At 42.5% G+C, this 8,305-nt stretch overlaps 1 protein-coding gene across 3 annotated transcripts in view; it reads right to left on the minus strand.

The window, feature by feature from the left end:
• The window catches only part of LOC147151349 (uncharacterized), a 112,099-nt gene extending 104,243 nt beyond the window's left edge, over positions 1-7,856 (minus strand). For all 3 annotated transcript variants that reach the window (XR_015083315.1, XR_015083323.1, XR_015083320.1), the window contains exon 1: positions 7,528-7,856. The gene's annotated coding sequence lies outside the window, so the exon portion shown is untranslated. The remainder of the gene's footprint in view (positions 1-7,527) is intronic.
• Positions 7,857-8,305: the final 449 nt, after the last annotated feature.

An 8,305-nucleotide genomic window follows, 5' to 3' on the forward strand; every position in this document is an offset into this window, starting at 1 on the left:
CTTAAATAGTACAGTTATAATTGTATATGAGGGACACACTGTTTTTAGCCCTAAACTACTATTTTAGCAATACAATATTTTAGCAATACAATTTCTCTCTCTCTCTCTCTCTCGCTCTCTCTCTCCTCTCTCTCTCTCTCTCTCTCTCCTCTCTCTCTCCTCTCTCTCTCTCTCTCTCTCTCTCTCTACTCTCTCTCGTCTCTCTCTCTCCTCTCTTCTCTCTCTCTCTCTCTCTCCTCTCTCTCTCTCTCTCTCCTCGTCTCTCTCTCTCTCTCTCTCTCTCGTCTCTCTCTCTCTTCTCTCTCTCTCTCCTCTCTCTCTCTCTTCTCTCTCCTCTCTCTCTCTCTCTCCCTCCCTCCCTCCCTCCCTCCCTCCCTCCCTCCCTCCCTCCCTCCCTCTCGCTCTCTCGCTCTCTCGCTCTCTCGCTCTCTCGCTCTCTCGCCTCTCTCTCTCAGGGTATTTCTAAAAAGTAGCAGTAAATATAATGTGTAACGTTTATTGCGCTAAAGAGTACAGTGTGTACAATGGATCTGGTGCATCGTTTGTGGCGGTATCATTATTGAAGAGGTGGCGCTGGCAGCATGTTATTTCCTTGTCTTTTTGCCTCACAATGTGGTCAGCCCCCACCACACTTCCCCAGCCACACACCAAGACTTGGGAGGTTATAAAAGTGGAAGGGGTGATTAAGAGGCAGGAATAATGGCCTCCACAAAACAAGGAATGTGTTTAACTGCCACAATGGCAACGCAATACGTCTTAATCGGACTACCCGTGCTCAATATCGCAAATCATCTTCTTTTTGGTTTGACTCTCAGAGATGGTAAACATGAGAAGGATGCACTGTAGCTGCATGATTTATGTCCAAGGCTGACCCGGGAGGATTTAGGCTGGAGAGTAGCTGTAGCCTTGCTGATGACCCCACATCAGCTCTGCATTGTTGGACTCAAGTGGATCCTTTGAAATCCGGATTAGTAAAAGTTAAATATACAAACACCTTCACCTCTCACCCGCTGTGACACATGCACGAGTGAGGAAACGGTCAGTCAGTCAGTCGGCGGAGCATCCCGTCCGCTAAGCATCCCAAAACCTCATCACTTTTGGTCACGCCTTCTTTTCGGGTTCTGTGTGTCAGTCTGATGGCGGCCTGCTGTAACCGCCAGTAATCAGGTTGCAAACCAGGATGAGGCCATGTCTCTGTGAGGGAGGATATTTTTAAAATGGGAAATTTTCAACACATTTTGACAAGCAAATTGCATTTTGGGGTCTGAAAAAGCTTTTTTTTTTTTAATTGGGGGGAAAGATACATTCTCATTTTAACATTTTAACCAATTGGTGAAACATGAGAGACCCCTCACATGATGAGGAGAAAATGATCATGTGGGCTTCCTGCTCTTATAGATAATTTCATAATGTTTGTAAACAACAGGCGCAAGGATACTTCGAGTCACAAAAAGTAATGGACTAATCCTGACTTGAACTGAAAACACTGACAAAAACTTGTTCTGTTTAGAGTGACGCTGCAGATTACACCCCAAAAGGATTACATATTTTTCAATTTCATTTAAAAAAAAAATCAAAGGACTACAGCAGAAGCTGTGGGTAAGGAGGATAAATTGGCTGGTGGCGCAGTAGCCACTTCCAAAGGGACAGCCTGGAATCGCACCGCCATCATCGGGTTTAGGGAAGACATTTTCTCCCAATTACGACTGTAGAAACGTTTGATTTGGTTGACTTTACGTATATTAGCAAAACATAATGGTTGCCTGGTAGACTTCAGCGTGTTATCCATTTCAGCGTCAAAGGCGCACATCTGTGCCATTAGTCAAAAATGGATCACAATCATGATAACTACAGTAGATCTGATTTCCCATCACATCTATTTTGAAATCAAATACCTGGAATATAAATTACAATTCACTTCACATCTTTTTCGACTGTCTTGTGATACGCAAAAAGTTCTCATTATCACACAGTTGCTGTCCGTGCATATTAGACATAACATTTTGGCGCCGAAAATTGAGCTTTACTTCGCGCCACTTCCCTCGTTCCTTGCCACCAGTCTTATGCTAGCTAGCGAGGCTAATCCCTATTCTCCACCCACAACCTTCTTATTTTTGTGCTCTCAGACTACCGCAGATGAATAAGACTGTGTTGCCTTATTAGTCTGACATTTCGCTGTTGCGGAGTTCTTGTTTCTTGTGTCCTCGCATTACTACATGTTTGAACCATGAAAATACATCCGCTTAAAGCCAACATCGGAAGGAATATATCCCACCAGGTCGTCGAGATAGCCAAGTGCTCTAAAGCAGCCACGCCAGTGCGCAACCCCCATCCACATGTTGCCAGTAACTCTGATTTTTTTTTATCCCTCACTCCTCCGCCTTCTCTCCGTGATGTGCATGCACTCACGGCCAACAACGGTGCGTTCTGAAGCGGCCATGCCGATTTAACCCGCCACAACTGAGTATTACATAGTCCTCAGTCTTTGCACATGTTTCCAACTATTACTGTCAAACACTTATATGGTATTTAGAAACAAATATCAAAATGTATTTTATAGGGTCTTAAAGTGTAGACATAGCTGTGTACCTGTGGACAAAAGGTGAATTTAACATTTACACGTCATAACCGCTGGCCACGCTAAGCTTAGAAAATAACAGGCCACAGCCACTCCACATCATGGCTGACCTGACATGATGGGCGGTGGCCTAGGGAGGGCAGGGAAAGGGCGGGGCCATGCATAAAGGTGGTCATAGGTCACAGTCAAATTCAGAGGATGTGGACCTGTGCATTCCAGCGAGCATCCATACTGCCAGCCTAAGAGTTTTCCGTACATGCAACGTGTAGTCATTTTATGAGTAAACCTGTACGCACTTTACATCCGTTGTGCGTGCATTGTGTGTTTGTCCCTAATTGAGAGGTAAGCAAAAAAAAAAGAAAAAAAGTTGTCTTTAAAGTACGCCAATAAAGATCCTGCCTGTAATGTTAAACACCTGCCCATAAAGCCCAGAGGAATGCTAAATGAAAGCCAGTTTCAGATCCTGTCTCCTGTCTGGGGTCTCACGTCAAGACAGCAGGATTTGTAATGGCTGTAACCAGGATTATTGAGTTCAAGCAGAACAGCCAGGAAGTACAGAGAGAGCGGGGAAAAAAAACATCACACAGTGGCCAATTCTCCTCCCATAACGGACGCTACAATGACTCGTGGATTATTCCTCCATGTAATTGCACAGAAGAATCAATGTGACAACTTTTAGCATCAAATATGTCACAACCCATCACGGCGGCATTTCTTCAGCGCTGCTTTTACAGCCCAGTGATCAAAGCGCCTCACGGGGGTGCTGTATAATAGTAGCGGACACACAAAAAAGTCTTCTTTGTTGCAGCGTGAGCTAGACGCGCTATGACAGATGACCACTGTCGCTCTAAACACGCTGATCCTCTGACCCCTAACAAACGCACATGCACAGTAGCATGCACACGGAAGGCAGGAAGAGGCTAGCGGTGAGCATGTGACCCCGTAGAATGCGGCCATGATGCGGCGCGGCCTCATCTCTGGTTTCCATTCCCCTGCCAGCCCCTCACACCCGCTCCCCTTTTGCACCTGTCGAGTGCCAATAGACCCCCCGTCCGCTCTCTGTCACCACAGAAAATATACGGCCAGGCTCCGTCGATCCCGTCTGCCTAATTAGTCCCTAACTGGCCTCTTGCTCTTCAGGCCTAGCTCGTGCCTGGGTTCCTCACGTCCGTCTCCTCGGGCCCGACGTGACTGAGCGAGTAACTGGAAGCCGAGCGTTGACTTCCAGTGTCGCGGCCTGCGCCATTCACCCGGGGAGATTAGGCGCTGGCGTCTACACGCAAGCCACGGATAATGAAGCTATCAGTGCGGACGGGCGGGCGGGCAAACAGCAGTGTGAGTTACACGCATACACACAGAATCATGGCAACTTGACCACACATACATAAACGTGCCACACCTAGAGAGGAACACATGTGCGTGTGTGTGCTTCATGCATTATTTCACACTGCGGCGGAGGCAGCAACTGTGTTGACTGACGCCAATTCAAAACCTGTATATTGTGTATACATTACATTCAGTAATGTCATTATATTATATAGTTCGATATATATATACATATCCCAAAAAGCCTTGAATAAAATGGGTATAAATCTCCAATAGGCGTTTTCCATGAAAAAAGGGGTGAGAAAAATGTGAAAAATTTAAAAGAAAATTTTAAGAAAATCAAAAAAAAGAAATCCATTCAGCCTTCCCTCAAAAATGTTATTTTTGAATACTTCAGATTCCAAATTGTCATGCAAATTGTTTTTCTCACGTTTTCATAAATAGCATAATTTTCAAGTCATCAACATTTAGAGAATAATTTCATTTTTTAAACAAAATTACCAATGATAGAATTTTTTTCTCCAAATAAAAATGTTGGTATTTTTAAATACACTGTTCCAAAGTGTCAGCACAGCAGTGTTTTGAGATATTTTACAGGTCGTAAAGAACTGGAAAAAGTTTGTTAAATTTGCAGCATTAGGACGTGTATTTGCTGGAACCAAAAGCTATTTTAATCAAAAACATAAGGATGCTTCAAAAGTTCTCATTAGTGTTGTTGGTCAGGGGAGGATGGGGGGGCCCCACGTAAGTTTATCTTCTTTTATGCCCATAGCAGCCCCTGATGGAGAGGAACTTCTAGCGGCATAAGATGCTGCATCTTCATGCATAAAGGTGACTTTTTTGCCATAGGTCTGCTCTTCATTTTGCACCATGGAAGAAAGTAGTCAGTCAGAAACTCCACATACTTTCCGGAGGTACACCTTCATTCTGATATCCTGCAAATAAATTAAAGCTGAGAATCTGCAAAAACTCACAAGTTCGATCGATTCAGGATTTTGCGATGCTCAAATAAGAGGATTTATGTTAAAGTGTACGTGACCTCTTAAGAAGTTTTTGACTGAAATACCTTTGAATGTTTAACAGATAACTAATTTCAGTTCTTTACAACCTCTCATGTCTTGAAACACTGCAGTACATAATAATTTGGAACTGTGCATTTGAACAATAGATATGTTTTCATTTTTGTAAAATGAATACTGTTATCATTGGGAGCTTTGTTTGAAAACATTCAAATTATCCTCTAAATCACTTTATTGTTTTATTATAATATATAATAATAATCATACTGAGTGTCATTTGCACAGGCCATTTATAAAAAATCTGAGAAAAACATAATTTGCATAAATCATTTGGAATGCGGTGTATGTGTTTTATAATGAAGATAAAAAACATATAGCAATAACATAATTGAATAGATTACAAAGAATTAAACCGTTTGCACATGATTAACTCTTTGCAACTCCTTCTGGTGTGCACGACTCACTGTGCCAGTAGAATACAATCACAGAAACCCAAAGAAGACTTTAACCTATACTTCAAGATAAACTCCAGTAGTATTAATAATAAAGGATAATGACGTATCCCTGTAAGTATTGCTATATTGTCTGTCTACATGTGTTGACGCACCACTGGTGCTTGCTTATAGGGTTAGTTTGCAACGAGTTCATTAGCTGTGGTGTTTTGTATTGTGAGTCAGCATTTAGCTAGCAAGGCAAAGTTGTGTAGTTATTTTAATAATAAAAGATGTAATTGTCTTTGTTTTATGTCTATGTAACTCATATCTCAAGGCACCACTGTAAACACTCTAGCTAAAGATTCAGATAGATAGATAGATAGATAGATAGATAGATAGATAGATAGATAGATAGATAGATAGATAGATAGATAGATAGATAGATAGATAGATAGATAGATAGATAGATAGATAGATAGATAGATAGATAGATAGATAGATAGATAGATAGATAGATAGATAGATAGATAGATAGATAGATAGATAGATAGAGTGAGGTGTACTTCCAATGCCAACTTACAAGGCACAAAGTAGGCCGCAAGCAGTAGCCGTGAGAGCCAGCGATATGATGGCACCAGTTTGAAAGTGGAAGCCGTGCTTCTGTAAGGCCATAAATAATAATTATGAGCAGTTAAATATGACCTCTCCAGTGAGGCCCTAGTGTAGAACAGCAGGTGCTGAGGTTCCTCCAAAGTTCTTTCCATTTTGGGGTTATGTGTTCCATGGAGGGCAACTGTTTTATTGACTCTAAAGAAGCTCTTAAACCATTTGAGTATAGGTTTTATTCAGAGAAGCATATCTATGTGGCCTTTTATTATTCAATGCTGTTCGTACAAGACAATGATTTGTACTAAAACTCCATGTTGCTCAGAATTGAATTGAAACGGGTCAATTTGACTCACAGCATAACAGGAGGGTTAAGAGGTAACACAGGATAGGTGGGTATGCAAATTAGCAGAATATGGGATGACATAGCAATTTGATTGGACACTCTGTAAGTGCTTTGACGTCATTGCCGGATTCTCTTGTAGGCTCCATTTTACATAACCATGACTATATGTCTTTAGGCTGAGAAATATAATTAAAGCAATGCAGTAAGACAGCGGTTGAAAAACAAAAAAAAGAAGAATTGTATGAAAATAGATGTTTGAAAACAAACAGTTCTAAAACATTAATGACTCGTTCATAATGGCTTAGAAGAGGCATAAATAAAAACTTTTTCAAAAACAATGTAAAAAGTCAACCTCTACTTTGCAGAAAGTCACCTATCAGGGATGATCATGAGCGTATCGCCCGCAAAAAGTGAGGGAACACACAGTGAGTGATACATCCCTCAACTGAGACACTAACATCTTTGTATGTCAGGGGAGGAAATAAGTTTAGCCTGGGTTGTTAGTGGAAGATACCACCGCCACATTTGTATGTAACCTCAGCATTTTACTTTTGCATTTTATCAAAATCAAATAAACCGTAAGCTGTGGTAGACTGATTCATTCTTCAGCACGAATGGGAATTTGGCAAAGCTTTCAAAAATGTGCCATACATTTATCTCCTCCATTTTGCAGCCCAACCACAAATCTTCGGTGTTGCCTACCATGATATGAATTTCCATCATTTCCCATTGAGTAGTGAAAGTAAAGGCGCTGCGTGTCTAGCAGGCTGCAGACAGCCTAACGTGAGAGAGCAGACATCACGTGACTGCAGCACTTTCTGTCTGGGTGCACGGCAGGGTCTGACTGACTCTTCGTCCCCGGTGAGGAAGAGGAGGAGGAGACACACGCACACGGCTGGCGAATAAAAACACACCATCCACATGCATGACGAGATGCACGCCAGACTGTCATGAAACTCGGATGCTCTGAGACCCAGATGGAGGAGGATGTTCAAACAAAACGCGCGCCCGGATCATTCCTCAGTATGCCTCATCCTTTTCATCCTCCACTCACAATCAAAACAAGGATGCTCTCCGTCATTAATGCGCACAGCAACATCATTATTCCCCACGCGGGTTCCCGTCACGACGGACACGAGATGCGCCAAGTGTCTCATATGGGAAGTTGCATGAATGGATGAAAAAAGGAGAAAAGAAAGCATCCAGTCAGCGACTCACTCAGCCTCCAGCGTGTGCGTCCGTCCGGCTGCTGCGCTCGGCGTCAACCTTCATCCGCCATCCAAAACAACAACAACAATCCAGCGCTGGACATCCGACGCATGCCGTCCTGCGACTGTTTTTAATTTTTTTTTTTTTTTTTTTTTTAGTTTTTTAGGTCCCTTTGATGTCACTTCCTGTGAGGATGGTGCCTGAGGATGTCGTGGGAAGCGGGCGAGGTCAAAAGTTCACGGTGGAGGAAGAGGGGGATGTGGAGAAGAGGAGAAGAGATTATAAAACACTGAAAATGAAAGAAAAGATCATCGCGGCCATGCGGGCTGGTTCCAACTGTGCGCTATACGTTTTATATAACACTCGCATTTACATCATCCCAACTCCCACCTCCCCTTCCATCTCCGTCATGCGCCTGCGACTTTCAATTCCTGGTCATGATTATTCACTTGTGGCTGGCGGAAACAGCACGAAGGACAACTATGACTGACACCCAGTGCATTATAATACAGTGGTGCTCCTCAAATCATTTTTTCCCATTAAATTGAATGGAAATGCCATTAACCTGTTCCAGCCTTCCCAAATACAAACAAAAGATTGCACTCTGTAATATCATACTTTATAAAAACATGCAGTAATGTATTACACATTCATTTTTTACATCAGATAAATGGTACATCCCCGGTCCACTTGGGGGCAGTATAATACAGACAAACTGATACATGGAGACGGTCCTCTGTAAGCTGCGGTAATATCAGTAGTCTTTGCAGAGGATGAAGAATATATG

This window comes from Filicampus tigris, chromosome 2 (assembly GCF_054856515.1).
Source record: "Filicampus tigris isolate MCC_2025a chromosome 2, RoL_Ftig_1.0, whole genome shotgun sequence".
Lineage (NCBI taxonomy): Eukaryota > Metazoa > Chordata > Actinopteri > Syngnathiformes > Syngnathidae > Filicampus > Filicampus tigris.